At 36.4% G+C, this 16,168-nt stretch overlaps 1 protein-coding gene across 2 annotated transcripts in view; it reads left to right on the forward strand.

Moving 5' to 3' along the window:
• The window catches only part of LOC121728678, a 173,286-nt gene that overhangs the window by 82,940 nt on the left and 74,178 nt on the right, over positions 1–16,168 (forward strand). For both annotated transcript variants that reach the window (XM_042116904.1, XM_042116903.1), the window contains one exon: positions 13,217–13,259. The gene's annotated coding sequence lies outside the window, so the exon portion shown is untranslated. The remainder of the gene's footprint in view (positions 1–13,216; positions 13,260–16,168) is intronic.

A 16,168-nucleotide genomic window follows, 5' to 3' on the forward strand; every position in this document is an offset into this window, starting at 1 on the left:
TCCGCTACTCGCTCGCACTCGGACCACGACTGGCGGTCACCTCACGACTACGGTCAAGCTCCAAGGTCCGTTACATAACTGCATTTCGCTACAATAATTGACACATGAATGTATTGTTGCCGACCACTCGATCATAACTCAAACAAAAGCGGTGCTAAAGGTGAACCAATTAAACGTTTTGAAATGCCATTAACTAATTGATAATTATACAATCGCTCAAAGGATTATTATCAGTAACACTGTCGCAGTTACAGTTAAGTTACACGTGATTAAAGGTTTTGTGATAATATAAAATAAGATATGAATATTTTAAGTCATAATTATTTTATCAAGATAACTTTTTAGTCAAGATATTCTGAAGTCTCGATAAGATTCTTATTATCCTACGCATAAATGGAGTTGATACTTACATTGTCGTTGAACTCGGCGCGAGGGTGGAAGCTTTACGTTTTCTTATTCTATTCCACTTAGCCTTTGTAGAAAGAAAGCTTGCAATTATTTCTTAAAGTATTTTAATATACAAATTTCTGGTGTCGCTTTTTTGCGTGAGTACTTGGAGCCAATTTAGTATCTAAACACACTGTGCCGAATTTCCGCGGCGGAAGTTCGGCTTGATTCCGCCTTCAATGTATTTTAAATAACCGATGACACACCGTGCCGAAATTCCGTTGCGTTATATTGTATGCGTTTGACATTGCTGACGTAATCATGCAGAATTTCCGCCGCGGAAATTCGGCATAGTATGTTTAGACACTTATTCGGAAACGAGACTAGTATAGGACGAAGCGAAGTCGACACTACGTCTTGTCATAACTAATATTAATTAACACGCTTTTATAAGCTTGGGCTGTATGTATGTGACGGAATCTTTTAAAACTTTGCATACGTATTAACAGATAATGACAATGCAATAATTTGTTAAAATTAAAAATAAAATAGGCCAAGTGCGAGTCAGACTCGCGCATGAAGGGTTCCGTACTGTTATAGCACTGCAAACATAGATTATGTTTTTGTATGGGAACCCCCTTATTTTTTTTTTTTTAATATTATAAAAATAGAGCAAAAAAGGCCCAAAAATCACGTTTGTTGTATGGGAGCCCCCTTTAAATATTAATTTTATGTTGTTTTTAGTATTTGTTGTTATAGCGGCAACAGATATACACAATCTGTGAAAATTTCAGAACTCTAGCCATAGCGGTTCTTGAGATACAGCTTGGAGACAGACAGACGGACAGACAGTCATCGAAGTCTTATGAATAGGGCCCGTTTTCACCCTTAGGGTACGAAACCATAAAAAGTGTTTATTTTTAAACTATTTTTATTAAAGACCGAATTTTGGAACTAATGAATTGTAAAGTATCACTTTCTATGTACTTTATAGACAGCGCGCTGCAGCGGGCCCATACAAAATTGAGACACTTACAAGATTGAGTGACAAAGTGATTCAAATGCCACAAGATCCTTCTAGGCTTGTACGCGACATTCTCTTTCCGTTTCAATTCGGTACTGTAATTTAATTCCTCACGGAAAAATCTTACGTTTAAATACAATATTTTACTTACCCTTATAAGTATGTAAGTACTATATATCAAAATCGGTTCCTGTCTATTGTATGTTACCAAATCTGACTTGAATAATATGCTAACCTATTCATACTATTATAATGAAATTGGTTCCAAATCATTTAGAGGTTTATTCATACTTCAAAGGCCTTCAATCCCAGAATTCAACAAAACGATTCCAATAGCATTCGGAATCGTGACTTTGTTGCAGAATTTGTTATTTTGTTGCTCTTTATATTGATTTGTTACATTGTTCGGTAATGATCTCAAGTGTACAGTCGGCAACTGGCTCGTTAGACCAAATTTGAACCTTAATTCCTTGCGATAAGATCGGAAAGTGATCTGTCGGCGACTGTATTATATACCGTTGGAATTAATAAGGCGCATTCAAATGTCACGGTATTTTGTTTTCATTGCCTTCGACGATATAGATCTATCGATCGTATCGATCGATCGAAACAATGGTATCGAATTGATACTCGATTTTTTGACCTAGGATTGTGTAATCGACATACTTTGTTTCGACCATGACCCTGAGGAGGCATAGTTGAACAAGTATGGAGTTCAGAATTTCTTAGTGCTATAAAAATAACAATAATTTCTTACATGTATTCGTATTATGACGTAAGCATCAGTAGACGGTTCGACGATCACTGGGTCAATTCAGACCGCAACGCGACGAGGCGAGGCGAGGCGCGGTGCGGCATAAATTTGTGTGGATTTGACAGATTTCAATTGCGTAAGACGTCTTGCAAATCTGTCAAATCCATATAAATTTAGAAATGCATCCAGGTGTCGCGTTGATCATGCGGCCTGAATCAACCCTTAGGGTCATTTCAGACCTCAACGCCACTCGTATTTATCCGTCTATTCATCTGTCTGTCTGTCTCCAGGCTCCAGGCACTTGAAAAATACACAAAATGCTCAGTTGTATTTATATTTTAATATTTAATAATAAAAAAATAAACTTAATAATTAGGGGGGCTTCTATACAAAAAACACTGGCTATTTTTGCTTTATAATGGTACAGAGTCCTACGTGCGCGAATTTAACTTGCACTTGGCCGATTTTTAATCTATATATTAATCCAAAAACTTTGTATCCCTTTTGACGAAAAATGGAGAAACGTAGGTGACTGAAATTTTGCACAGTTATAGATTATATTATGGTGAAGGAGTGCATCGAGCTAATATTATTTTGAAATTATGTTTTTATCATACATTTTTTTAACAAATAAAACATTACACACACTACAACACACACACTAGGAAAAATGACAGATTTTTGAGTGACAAGCCTATACATACGAATTATACTCTTTTATTTATGGTTGAAGTCTGTTGACAACAAGGTGACAATTAGAAAATGGATCAACAGTTTTTTTTATTAAATCTTAGATACAATTAGACAATGCTTACACGGCCAGTCTGAGATCAGCTGGGTCCCAGACACAAGAGTTGAAAAAAATATGATAAAGACAATATTTTTTTACAAAATATAGGTAGTAGAGGACTACTACCATTATTTTGTAAATAGAGGACATTAGGAAATGTCGTTGGGACTAAGGTCAAATTTCGACCATTGGGCGTTCTCTAGTAACAATAATTATTACTTAACATAATGATTGACAAAACAAAACCTTTAACCGTGTAATTGACACTTGTGTAGGAGATAATGTATCTGTCTCATTTCAAAACATTTTGAGTTATATTGACATAATATTGCTCGCAATAATGAACTCGGAGACAACCTTTTAGTTGCATAATCGATCGCGATACAATTAAAATCTAATATTTGACATTTCGAGTTCATTGTCAATCGACTACTGCCCTCTGGCGGTGGAATCAAGTATTTAGGTCGCCGCCTGCTCATTGTCTTACAAGCTTTTGTTATAGCCCAGAAGCCAGCGATAGCCAAACTTTCATCATTTAATAAAAGCTGAAAGTTTTCCTGCTAATGACCCCTATAGATCTAAGATCGACCTGCAAATATAGAGTTTCGATCGCCTAGTTCTATCTAACCTTCGATAAAATATAAAGCTGATTTTTTTTAAATCTTATTTTCTTCGGGATCAAAGCCTAATTAGGCACTTTTAGGGGTGTCTGGAAGTGGGAAGCAGCTGTCAAAAATTACCTACTCTATTACCCCCTAATGGTTGGACCCCGTGTGTCTAATTAATGGTATATTAGCGAGTCGTAAATATTTAAACCATAATACCTGTAACAATTACATCTAAATCGTTTCAGCATTTTAAGGGGAAGGAGGTAACAGACCGCCAGACTTTCGCATTTATAATATTAGTAAAGTTTTATAATATAATAGATACTAGTAAATAATATTTTTTGTAGATTGTGTAAATCTTGATATAGTTTTATTTGTAAAACAAATACCTCTTACACTTTGTACTATTTTATTATTTATTATGAACAAAATAGATAAAACACTATTTCATTAATCATTAATAATGCCAATAACTCGCCCACCAAAGGGCCAAAGCCACCTTATTAATTTCAATAGGACTGCCGATTCAATAATATTACATTTCAGACTATTCCTTTGAGACTCTGTAGACACTCACTACTTTCCCATTTGCCTACAGTGAATAAGTATTTACTTTTTTTTATGAAATAAGGGGGCAAACGAGCAAACTGGTCACCTGATGGAAAGCAACTTCCGTCGCCCATGGACACTCGCAGCATCAGAAGAGCTGCAGGTGCGTTGCCGGCCTTTTAAGAGAGAATAAAGGAGGGTAGGGATGGGAAAGGAAGGAAATAGGGGAGGGTAGGGAAGGGACTAGGGTAGGGGATTGGGCGTCCGGTAAACTCACTCACTCGGCGAAACACGGCGCAAGCGCTGTTTTACGCCGGTTTTCTCTGAGAACGTAGTATTTCTCCGGTCGAGCCGACACATTCGTGCCGAAGCATGGCTCTCCCACGTATAGCTTTAAATAACAAAACACTTTAAATAAGGGGCCATTATATTTGCAGCGTCTGCAATCGCTTCCTTCCAACAGATGATGTAAGACGAAAGCGCTTTTTATTAGCAACTAGCAGTTGCCCGCGACTTCGTCCGCGTTAGCATAGTAGATCACATCCCAAGTATTATTTATTGTACAAAAATATTCGATATACAGAATTGACTTTCCTATATGTTCCGCGCGGCTTCGCTTGCGTAATTTAGGAATTTCACGCAACCGTACATTTTGCAGCAAAAAATAGCCTATGTCCCTTCACGTGGTCTATTCTTCATGTTTGCCAAATAACATAAAAATTGCTCCAGTAGTTCATAAGATAATAAGCAATTCCCAGCATATAATTTCCCCCGTTTTTTCCACATTTTCATCTATTTCTTCGCTTTTATTAGTTTTAGCGTGATAAAATATAGCTTATAGCCTACCTTGATGAATGGGCTATTTAACATTGAAATAATTTTTCAAATCTGGTAAGTAGTTCCTGAGATTAGCGCGTTCAAATAGGTACTTTCATATAATTTCCCCCGTTTTTGCCACGTTTTCCTCTATTTCTTCACTCCTATTAGTTTTAGCGTGATAAAATATAGCCTTATAGCCTTACTCGATAAATGGGCTATCCAACAATAAAATAATTTTTCAAATCGGAACAGTAGTTCCTGAGATTAGCGCGTTCAAACAAACAAACAAACTCTTCCCAATTATAATATTAGTACTCGTATACGAGTAGATACACTGACAGAATTTTTCAAATCGGACCAGTAGTTCCTGAGCTTAGCGCGTTCAAATAAGCCCTTTCAAATAATTTCCCCCCGTTTTTTCCACATTTTCATCTATTTCTTCGTTCCTATTATATTTAGCGTGATAAAATATAGCCTATAGCCTTACTCGATAAATGGGCTATCCAACAGTAAAATAATTTTTCAAATCGGACCAGTAGTTCCTGAGATTAGCGCGTTCAAACAAACAAACTCTTCCCAATTATAATATTAAGTATAGATATCAACCCTAGGGCCTACAGGCTTTAAATTAAAATCTTCTTTAGCAGTATTGTGATTTTTTTAGAATGGGAAAATGTTAAATCAGAACACGTGATCTGATCGAAAATTCGTAAGGCGGAGGGAAACTAAATAATGTACCGGTTAAGTTATACCCTTTTTTTTAATATTAAGGGCCTGTTTCACCACTTCCTGATGAAGTGCCGAATAGGCTATCCACAAATTATTGACAGATTCTCCAAACTCTATCTATCAAGTAATGTGGTGGTGAAATGTTTTTCTTTCCACCGGTTCTTCCGGAAAGCAATCTGTTGTTCTTTTTTTGCTCTTAATATCCTACTTCCTACTAATATTATAAAGGCGATAGTTTGTTTGGATGTATGGATGTGTGGATGTGTGGATGTGTGGATGTGTGGATGTGTGGATGTATGGATGTTTGTTACTCTTTCACGCAAAAACTACTGAACGGATTTTAATGAAATTTTACAATAGTATAGCTTATACATCAGAATAACATATAGGCTACGAAAGTCGGTTAAAATTTAACCGAATTTCAAAATGGGGGAGGTGTTATGTTCGTTTTCTTATATTCAACGATTACTCCGCCGTTTGTTAACCGATTTTCAAAATTTTTCTTTTGGTATATAGGGTATCATCTCAATTTGGTATCATATTCACAAAAGTGGTGATCTGATGAAGGATCCATAATTAATCGAGGGATCTCCTCAAAACTTATAGGGAAACATGTGACTTCGTTTTCGTGAGAAGTATTCTAAGCATATGCTACCAACAAGTAAGATTTTGCACCGAGATATACCTGGTATACCGTGGTTCGGAAGGTGCTGAGAGAACTCCTGATTCTTTATAGATACAAGTTTGGGAGTTTCGGCGTTGTTTGAAGAACAGAAAGCATATGCTACTATGCAAATTACATTCATCATCATCCTTCATTATACCATTTCATAGTCTTTTAGATCGAGACTCGAGTTTGTCAAGCGATAATTAAAAAAAATCTATACCTACCTAATATTATAAACCTGAAGAGTATGTTTGCTTGAACGCGTCAATCTCAGGAACTACAGGTCCGATTTAAAAACTTATCTCAGTCTTAGATAGATCATTTATCCAGTAAGACTATAGGCTACATTATATTATCACGCTAAGGCTAATACGGCGAAGAAACTCAGGAAAATGTGGGAAAAACGGGGGAAATATTATTTATGGGAAAATGTACGGTTTCTGTAAAATTCCTAATTTACGCGGGCGAAGCCGCGCGGGACATCTAGTTAGAAATAAATTATTCTTATTTTCCTTAAAATATTAAATTTTTAAAACTGTATGTAAAAAGTTATAAGTTGGGTACCTACCTATATTCATTAGTTATTTGTACCTAATTAATGGTGAAACTAAATGATTAATGATACATCATGGATACAATAATCATCAATCATATTTTAATTTAGATTTCAGTTCCTCAAACTTTGTTTATTAATACTTCAAATATAATAAATCAAAATATTATATTATAACGGAATTACACACAACTTGAAAGTAAAAAAAAAATTACATAAAGATATTATATTTTATTGCGAGCAACTTCTAAAGAGTTGCTACAACAGCATTTAATACTTAGCATAATTTTATATTCTAAAATAAAATACTTATCCACAAAATTCAACTCAATTAAATTAAAAACATTATTTAAACTGTAGATATACTGAAAGATTCTTTTAGCAATTTTCTTTCCACCGTAGGCTGGCAAGTTATAGTATTCAGGGATTCAGCAAGCCCCAATGCTATACTGCATGACTGGTAAGACATATTTTGCAATACTTAAGGAGTGTATTTGGTACTCGATTCTGATTATAATTATGTTATAAAATCAGGTACTTAATTTCCGTTTAAATAAATGAATCATGAATCCTGAGTGAATTACGCGGCTAGGCAAGTAGGCATACTATGCGGCCGGCGCGGCGGCGTGCGCTATCAAAGAAACACCGCGCCGCTTCCCGCGCGCGGTGTCCATGCTTTGGGAAAATAATTATTTAACTTTAAGCTACATTTACTCAGTAATCAATTGATATGTTTTTATATTATTTTTTTCATCTAATATAATAGCCAAATATCACGTCGTCGAGTATTGAAAATGTCTCACCAGTCATATTTAATAATTTTCAGTTTTTGTGATGAAAAACCTGTAACATAAATAATAAACTGATTGTGAAAATAAAAACCATGTCATAAAACACGCGACGCGCCCGCGCCAACTCGATAAATTTCAATTTGACAAAGTTTCCGAATTTCACGGGTGAAAAATGTTTGACGTATGATGGGGGAGACGTGGCTCCGCTGTACCCGGCCGCGCCCCCGCGATAAACATCAATAATAATCTGTAACAACTTATCACATGATTGGCCAGAATTGACTTTATGTGACGCCAGCTTTTTCACCGTTTCTACGATACATTGCTTACAAAACTGTTGAAAATTAAATACACAAAGAAGCATAATATGAAGTTTTAAAAGCTACCATCCCTCGACAATTTATACACGGCTAAGATACGTTTTTATTTTACTTATATGTTTTTGCAATTTCATAATAACGTGTTATATGTATTAATTAAATAATATTTTATTGTAATCGCGCGTCGTAATCTGTAACGCAGCTGGATATCATTTCTTCACCCAACCTTGCACGTACACTATTTAACCTTTATGAACTAAATACTGAACATTTTGAATCGTCAAGTTTTGCATAATAATGGCACAATAAGTCGAATAAGAGTCTGTCCTTGTTACAAAACGTCGGGCAACACCTCTCCGAAGCCGCCCCCGGGCTCGTGGCTCATGAATTATTCGATTCTGCGATTTGTGACACTTCTATCCCGCTCCTCCCCTCTCCAACAAATTGGAGCCATAATAGGAAATTCTGTGAAAATCAAAATTTATTGCGTTATTACATCAAATGGAATATTGAAATAGACTTAGATGTTGAATAATATTTTCATGACAACAATCGACTATTAGGGCTCGATTAATTCGATTTCTAATATGGGTCAATTCAGACCGCAACGCGAGGCACAGGTTCATTAATTCTAAATTTGTTTTGAATTGATAGTCGCCGCTTAGACGGTCAAATTTTTATCAAACTGATCCATAAATCCGGTAAAGATTGACGAAAATTTGATCGTCTAACCCAGGATTGATGGATTGATCATATTTTTAATATGAACTTTTTATAAACATCAATATTGATGGTTATATCCGTCAATCAGATTGTTTTTTTTTTATGAAATTAGGGGGCAAACGAGCAAACGGGTGAACTGATGGAAAGCAACTTCCGTCGCCCATGGACACTCGCAGCATTAGAAGAGCTGCAGGTGCGTTGCCGGCCTTTTAAGGGGTAATAGGGGAGGGTAGGGAAGGGAATAGGGGAGGGTATGGAAGGGAATAGGGGAGGGTACGGAAGGGAATAGGGGAGGGTACGGAAGGAAATAGGGGAGGGTAGGGAAGGGAAAAGGATAGGGGATTGGGCCTCCGGTAAACTCACTCACTCGGCGAAACACAGTGGAAGCGCTGTTTCACGCCGGTTTTCTGTGAGGACGTGGTATTTCTCCGGTCGAGCCGGCCTATTCGTGCCGAAGCATGGCTCTCCCACGTCAAAAATCAGATCTGATGGATCAGATTGATGAAAATTTGACCGTCTAACCGGCGACATAGACTTTAATTATTGCGTGAGATGCAGGGCCCGAGCCCCGATCTAAGGGGGGGCGAGCCTGGCATTTGCCCAGAGCGGCAAAAAAAGGGGCGGCGAAATTGACTTATTATTCCTATCTTCCAACCTAGCCATCCACCACTTAAGTTTGAGAATTTTACCAGCTAAACCTTAAGCTTGCTAGTGGAAATATTTGAGTAGGTATTTTACTTAAATATTCCTACCATTTTCCCCCATCAAATATGTTTCCTGTATATGTAAAGGGCGGCGAAAATGATCTTTGCCTGGAGCGGCTTAATGGCTAGATCGGGTCCTGGTGAGATGTTATGCAAGTCTATCAAATTATGAATTCAATATAAATCGCGTCAAAATGTCCGATCGTAAAGATTGTTCCAGTGCAATAAATTCTTATTCCTCTACAAATGAAGAAGACGGAGTAAAAAAATTGTAGCATCGATACAAATGAAGCCGGGATGAAAATTAATTTTGCAACCGTCACCATGACGAGTGACGACTGGAGTGAGGGGGGAGATGTTCATTTTCCGTAATTCCAGAACGAGATCGTATTGACGTAGGCGCGAGGACCCTTAAGATACAAAGTTAAATAATCGTATGTGACTCCCGACGACACCAAAAGTCAATACTCTGAATTGACTTACAACGCGAACGCTTCAAATAATATATTAAATAATTTGGGATTACGACGTACCTTCACGCTAAGGGCGTGTGTGCACTACACGGAATTTTACCATCCGACGCGGCGCGGCGCGGCGTCCCGTAATTATATGGCAAACGTGAAAGTTATGAACGCCGGACGGTAAAATTCCGTGTAGTGCACAAACGCCCTTACACATACGCTTTGCTAAGGATATCTAAGAACCCTAATTGTATATACCTAAATGCAGGGTGTAACAAAACTAAGTGATAGTACTTTAGGCGGTGTGTGTGTGAGCTGCGGTAGGTTCTATCGTACCCGCAACACTGCCTTAAGCGATGAGTGGCGCACCATGGGGTTTTAGTCGGTAGTCTACAGGCCATTTAGCCGAAACTTTTTCATTTTCGCTTCGTTATAGAATCGCCGATCAAAATGTATGGAATTGACATAAGACGAGTCGAACGTCAAATACATATTAACGAACGCTTATGTCAATTCCGTACATTTTTATCGGCGATTCTATAACGAAGCAAAAACGAAAAGATTTTGGCGGGGCTAAAATGGTCACATTTAGCAATTCCTCTCAATCAATTCAGCAAATGAATTGTCAAAACTGTCAAACAGATAAATGTCAAATTAGTACGAATTACTAAATATAAATTGCAAGCAGACTTGCATTTTGCGTTTTTAAAATGATTCATCATAACATGATTCATAATATAATTCTTCAAAGCGACCATTTTAGCCCCGCAGGAGTCCCACATACCCCGGCCGATATCCCCGATTTGCCGGGGATGCGTAAAGCATTTCCTCGTGTTAAAAAAGGGGGGTGTATGTGTTCCTCACATAGAGTTTAATGTGAAAGTAGCAGCGCTGAAAAAGGATTTTTTTTTCTTGTGATTTGTATGGGCAAGCGCCCAAGCGAGCGTCATGAACTTTCCCATACTAAAGTAAAAAAGTTACTCTTTCAGCGCTGATACTTATACAGTGAACTCTGTATAACTATACATGCCCTAAAGTATTATCACTTAGTTTTGTTACACCTTGTTCATGTATAATATATAATAATTATATTATAACTAAACTTCTAATAAACTATCAATAAAATATGATTATAATTACAAAGTGGCTTTAAGAATTTTGACCAATCAGAAGTGAAACATGAGTTATAGAATAGAAAAAAGAATAGAAAGCGTTTATTTGCTTAAAATAAGGTATAATAATATATAATATTATGATGTTCGTCAAGTAAACTGCGGGGCTAAAATGGTCGCTTTGAAGAATCATGATATGTATCATATTATGATTCATTTTTCTAAAATAGCAAAATGCAACTTTGCTTTCAATTCATTTATGTATTTTTGTACTGACTTGACATTTGTCAGTTTGACAGTTCTGACAATTCATTTGCTGAATTGATTGAGAGGAATTGCTAAATTTGGCCATTTTAGCCCCGCAGTTCTCTTATTTTGCCTTTGAGTGGCGTGCAAATTTTCAAGTCGCTTAGAAGGTACAAGTTACAACTAAAATAATGAGATAATTAAATTCTCTTCACTAATTATTGTAGACAGCCACGTTATTTTGACTCTAATTTGAATCTGACACGATCAAACCTCTGAACGCGTTTAATAACTTTGATTTGGATGAATATCATACGACAAGCATATAAAATTATCGAGACTGCATCGAAACCATATCGATATTGTAGCATTATTTGATAAAAGCGAAGGTTTAACAGGTTTTTCTGTTGAACCTTTGTAAAATCGGAATAAGGGCTTAGTAAATAAAGCTGTTCTCGTAATTATTTCGTTACCGAGTAAAAGATAAAAGATTTACGTGAGTATTGTAAAATTCATGAAACTTATTATTTGAGCGAGCAGCTTCGGTTCTCTGAAACGGTTATTATAATACCTTTTGAACCTATTTATATAATATTATTATGTATTGATTACAATAAAAGCGCACGCTACGCAGAAAATATGCTATAATTTGTTTATCCGAAGATAACACATAAAGCTATTATAGCTAACGCACTTAATCCGGATTCGGATATTTCGCTACCCTGTCTTCCGTAAATCTCGGATTCGGATCGGATTCGGACCAGACGTACTACAAAATCTATCTATATAAATAAAAATTTATTTTAAATAAACCGATTTGGTTGATTGTCGTCTTAAATATTTCGTGGAAGTCCAGGGAAGGTTTATATTATGGGGGAGTGATACGAAGACTGAAGTTAACCGGGTCATCTAGTTTACGAAATATTAAAATTATTATCGAGCTCTTCTTTAAGGCATCCATTATACGCTCATGCAAGCGTCAGTCAATTCCGTCAATCATGGATTATGTTTGACTGATGGTGACTGATGGACTGACGAATGTATCCAGATTTTCGTCAATCAGCTTCATGCAACCGTCAGTCACGCTCTTACACGGTAGGTTACCCATCAGTCACAGTCATGACTGTGGTAAAACTGACAGCAAAACCTACCGTCTAATGGATGCCTTACCTACTAACGGTAGGAAAGACCAACTCAGCAAGACAAGAAGACTGTTCCTGTAACTTAACACTTAAGTTCACAATGCAGAAATAGATCTGAAAGGTCAAGAGCGATCTAGCCTAGAATCAATCAAGTATATGCCACGGACGCCTTTTCGTCGTTAAAGTTCAACACCACGTAAGTCAAAAATAGCAACTTTTTAGGAGAGAGAAAATTGTTTGAATTTTGTATAGATATTATATACCATAATGTAGATTTACTATTTAACTATTTTACGAGATTTTGTTGGCCGATACGTGTTCCTGATTGGCTAAAACGATACGTTTTCCGATTTTCTGACAAATTGTATAAAAATGTTGAAATAGGCCAAAAGTGGACGTGGGAGAGCCATGCTTCGGCACGAATGGGCCGGCTCGACCGGAGAAATACCACGGGCTCACAAAAAACCGGCATGAAACAGCGCTTGCGCTGTGTTTCGCCGAGTGAGTGAGTTTACCGGAGGCCCAATCCCCTACCCTTTTCTCTTCCCTACCCTCCCCTATTACCCTATTCCCTCTTAAAAGGCCGGGCAACGCACCTGCAGCTCTTCTGATGCTGCGAGTGCCCATGGGCGACGGAAGTTGTTTTTCATCACGTGTCCCGTTTGCCCGTTTGCCCCCTTATTTCATAAAAAAGTGACTTACGTGGTGTTAGAACTTTAATGACGTTTTTTCCCTACATAACATAACGTAACGTAACGTAATTCATATTTGAATAGCTAATGAGCTAAGCGAGTAACATAAGCATTTAAACTTAAGACGATTTTGTTTTGTTTGCAGGTTTTCCCGTCGTATCGGACCCAGAAGTACTACTTCAACTAACGTAAGCTTCAGTTGCTTTTTAAAGCTTTATGCAAATATGAAATATTTTATGTTTAACTTCTTTAAGTTTTCTATTTTATTTACTTAATATGATTTTGTTTCGTCTGTCTATCGCGAATGTTGGGTTTTTGGTTTTCGTATATCGCGGTATAATCGTGAACAAAATCTATAATGCTCGCTTTAAGTGACAATAATATCCCACGAAGCCATAAGCGATACATTCAAAGAACAGGACAAAAAGCACGTTCAATATGCCGCAATGTATTTTTAATCAGTATTTAAACGTTTCATTTAAGCCGGCGACCGCCGGATTTTATACCGATATTGGAGATTATAGTAGCCGGGACACGGCATAATTGCTATTATATATCAGGCGGTTAATGCTTTTGCTATAATGCAATTTCTGTATTGAAATTTAATGCGGCTGAAAATTATAATAATTACAATTTCGTTTTAATTTTAATCGTTTAGTTCTGTCAACTCAGTTTTTAGGGTTCCGTAGTCAACAAGGAACCCTTATAGTTTCGATCTGTCTGTCCGTCTGTCTGTCTATCTGTCCGTCTGTCCGTCCGTCTGTCCGTCCGTCCGTCTGTCTGTCCGCGGTTTTGCTCAGAGACTATAAGACCTACAAATCTGTAATTCGGCATGAATGCACATAATAATGATGCCGACAAAATGGTATATAAGATCTTAAAAATATATATTTTATTAAGGTACCTCCCCTACACATCAAGCGGGAATGATTTTTTTTTCGCGTCCACCGTGTGGGGTGTCGTTCGGTAGTTTTTTTAAATATTATGAGTATTCATAGATCGTTTTCTGATTTAGGGATCTATTTGTGAAATATGAAGTTTTAAAGTGGAAAAAATCATCCCCCTTCTACCAGCTAAACGGTTGCTTCAAAAAATGTGAAAAAATTCAGTAAAGTAGGAAATATGCTGAATTTAAAAGGAAAACTATCACGGCTAAGAAGACTTCATAAGTTATTGAGTAATAGTCGATAAACTAAAAAAAATGTATTTGAACGTAACTGAGATGATTGTTAGTAGTGTAAAACACGTTATAAATGTACATTCATTGACCATACAAACATTATCAAAAACTAGCGGTACTAGTGGTACCTATATTGCGCGTGGCCCGACACGCACTTGGCCGGTTTTTTAGGATTTCAGCGTATTCAAATAAAGATATTTTTATCTTGGCGAAAGCGTAATCAAGGTCTATATCTAAAACTCTGCGAAATATCCATCCATTATTCATCTATCTGTCGTGGATACTGAGCCAATTTTTTAGGGTTCCGTAGCCAAATGGCAAAAAACGGAACCCTTATAGATTCTTCATGTCTGTCTGTCTGCGGGGCTAAAATGGTCACATTTAGCAATTCCTCTCAAGCAATTCAGCAAATGAATTGTCAAAACTGTCAAACTGACAAATGTCAAATCAGTACAAAAATACAGAAATGAATTGCAAGCAGAGTTGCATTTTGCGATTTTAGAAAAATTAATCATATTATGATTCATGTCATGATTCTTCAAAGCAACCATTTTAGCCCCGCTGTCTGTCTGTCTATCCGTCCGTGTGTCACAGCCACTTTTCTTCGAAACTATAAGAGCTATACTATTGAAACTTGGTAAATAGATGTAGTCTGTGAACCCCATTAAGACTTTGATACAAAAATGGAAAAATTATAAAAAATTTTAGGGGTCCCCGTAGATACAACTGAAAAAAAAAAATTTTTTTCTAACCTATGCGTGTGGGGTATCTATGGATAGGTCTTCAAAAATCATATTGAGGTTTCTAATGTAATTTTTTTCTAACCTGAATAGTTTGCGAGAGACAATCTTCCAAAGTGGTAAAATGTGTGTCCCCCCCTCTAACTTCTAAAGTTAGAGGGGGGGGACACACATTATAAAAAAATATATGATGTATATTACTACAAAAACTACCACGAAAATTGGTTCGAACGAGATCTAGCCAGTAGTTTTTTTATACGTCATAAATAGTAAACCTTAATTTAACTTTCATGAAATCAACTTAAATATGAAAATAAATCAAAAACCTCTTAATTTCATAAAAACAAACCTTATTGCTGCTGCGGAACCCTTCATGGGCGAGTCCAACTCGCACTTGGCCGATTTTTTTTTTAATTTTCACAAATGCTGAAGAATACTGTAGTTTGTACTATTACCACCAAAAGTAAGTATCCCAAATTCCCAAACAACGACTACATTAGTGGGTAATAGGTATGGTAGGTAAGCATATTATGATTCACACAGAATATTCAAAGGCAATCAATTTTTTGATAGATTAACAATAATTATCCTGTCAGTCATTTATTTTACACCTACAATTTACAACTAATTCTTAGAAATGTTTTAGACAATATTATAATTAACGTTTTAACTTCAAAACAAATAGATTGAGCTGTCGTATCCACAATCGATTTAGAAGTTACCAGGGGAGTAAGAGATTGAGTAGTAGAAAAAATTTTGGAGGTGCATTTGGAAAAAATCAAAGACATAGGCTACGTTTTATGCCTCAAAAATAAACTGGATAAATAAATTTATCCAAACTGGATAAATTGGAAAATATATTTTCGTCCATACTAATAAAAAGTTTATGTGTTTTTACGCTGGTTTTATGGTTGCTGTTAAGCAACTGTTCCAACGAATCAGACAACGACAAACTATTCCTTCGTTACTAATAAAACTATTTAATAAAATGGAAATGTTATAGATACTTAACTATAATAATTCAAGGTCCGCTTTTTCGCCTTCGTCTCGTGACGTTTGTAATAATAATAATATTCCAGAGAACTGAGAAGTAGAACTCGTATTCGCTGTGTAAATATTTTTATTAGTAATCGGGAAGACGTCGACACAACACAGACCTTTATAATAGAAAGAGTAT

This window comes from Aricia agestis, chromosome 7 (assembly GCF_905147365.1).
Source record: "Aricia agestis chromosome 7, ilAriAges1.1, whole genome shotgun sequence".
Lineage (NCBI taxonomy): Eukaryota > Metazoa > Arthropoda > Insecta > Lepidoptera > Lycaenidae > Aricia > Aricia agestis.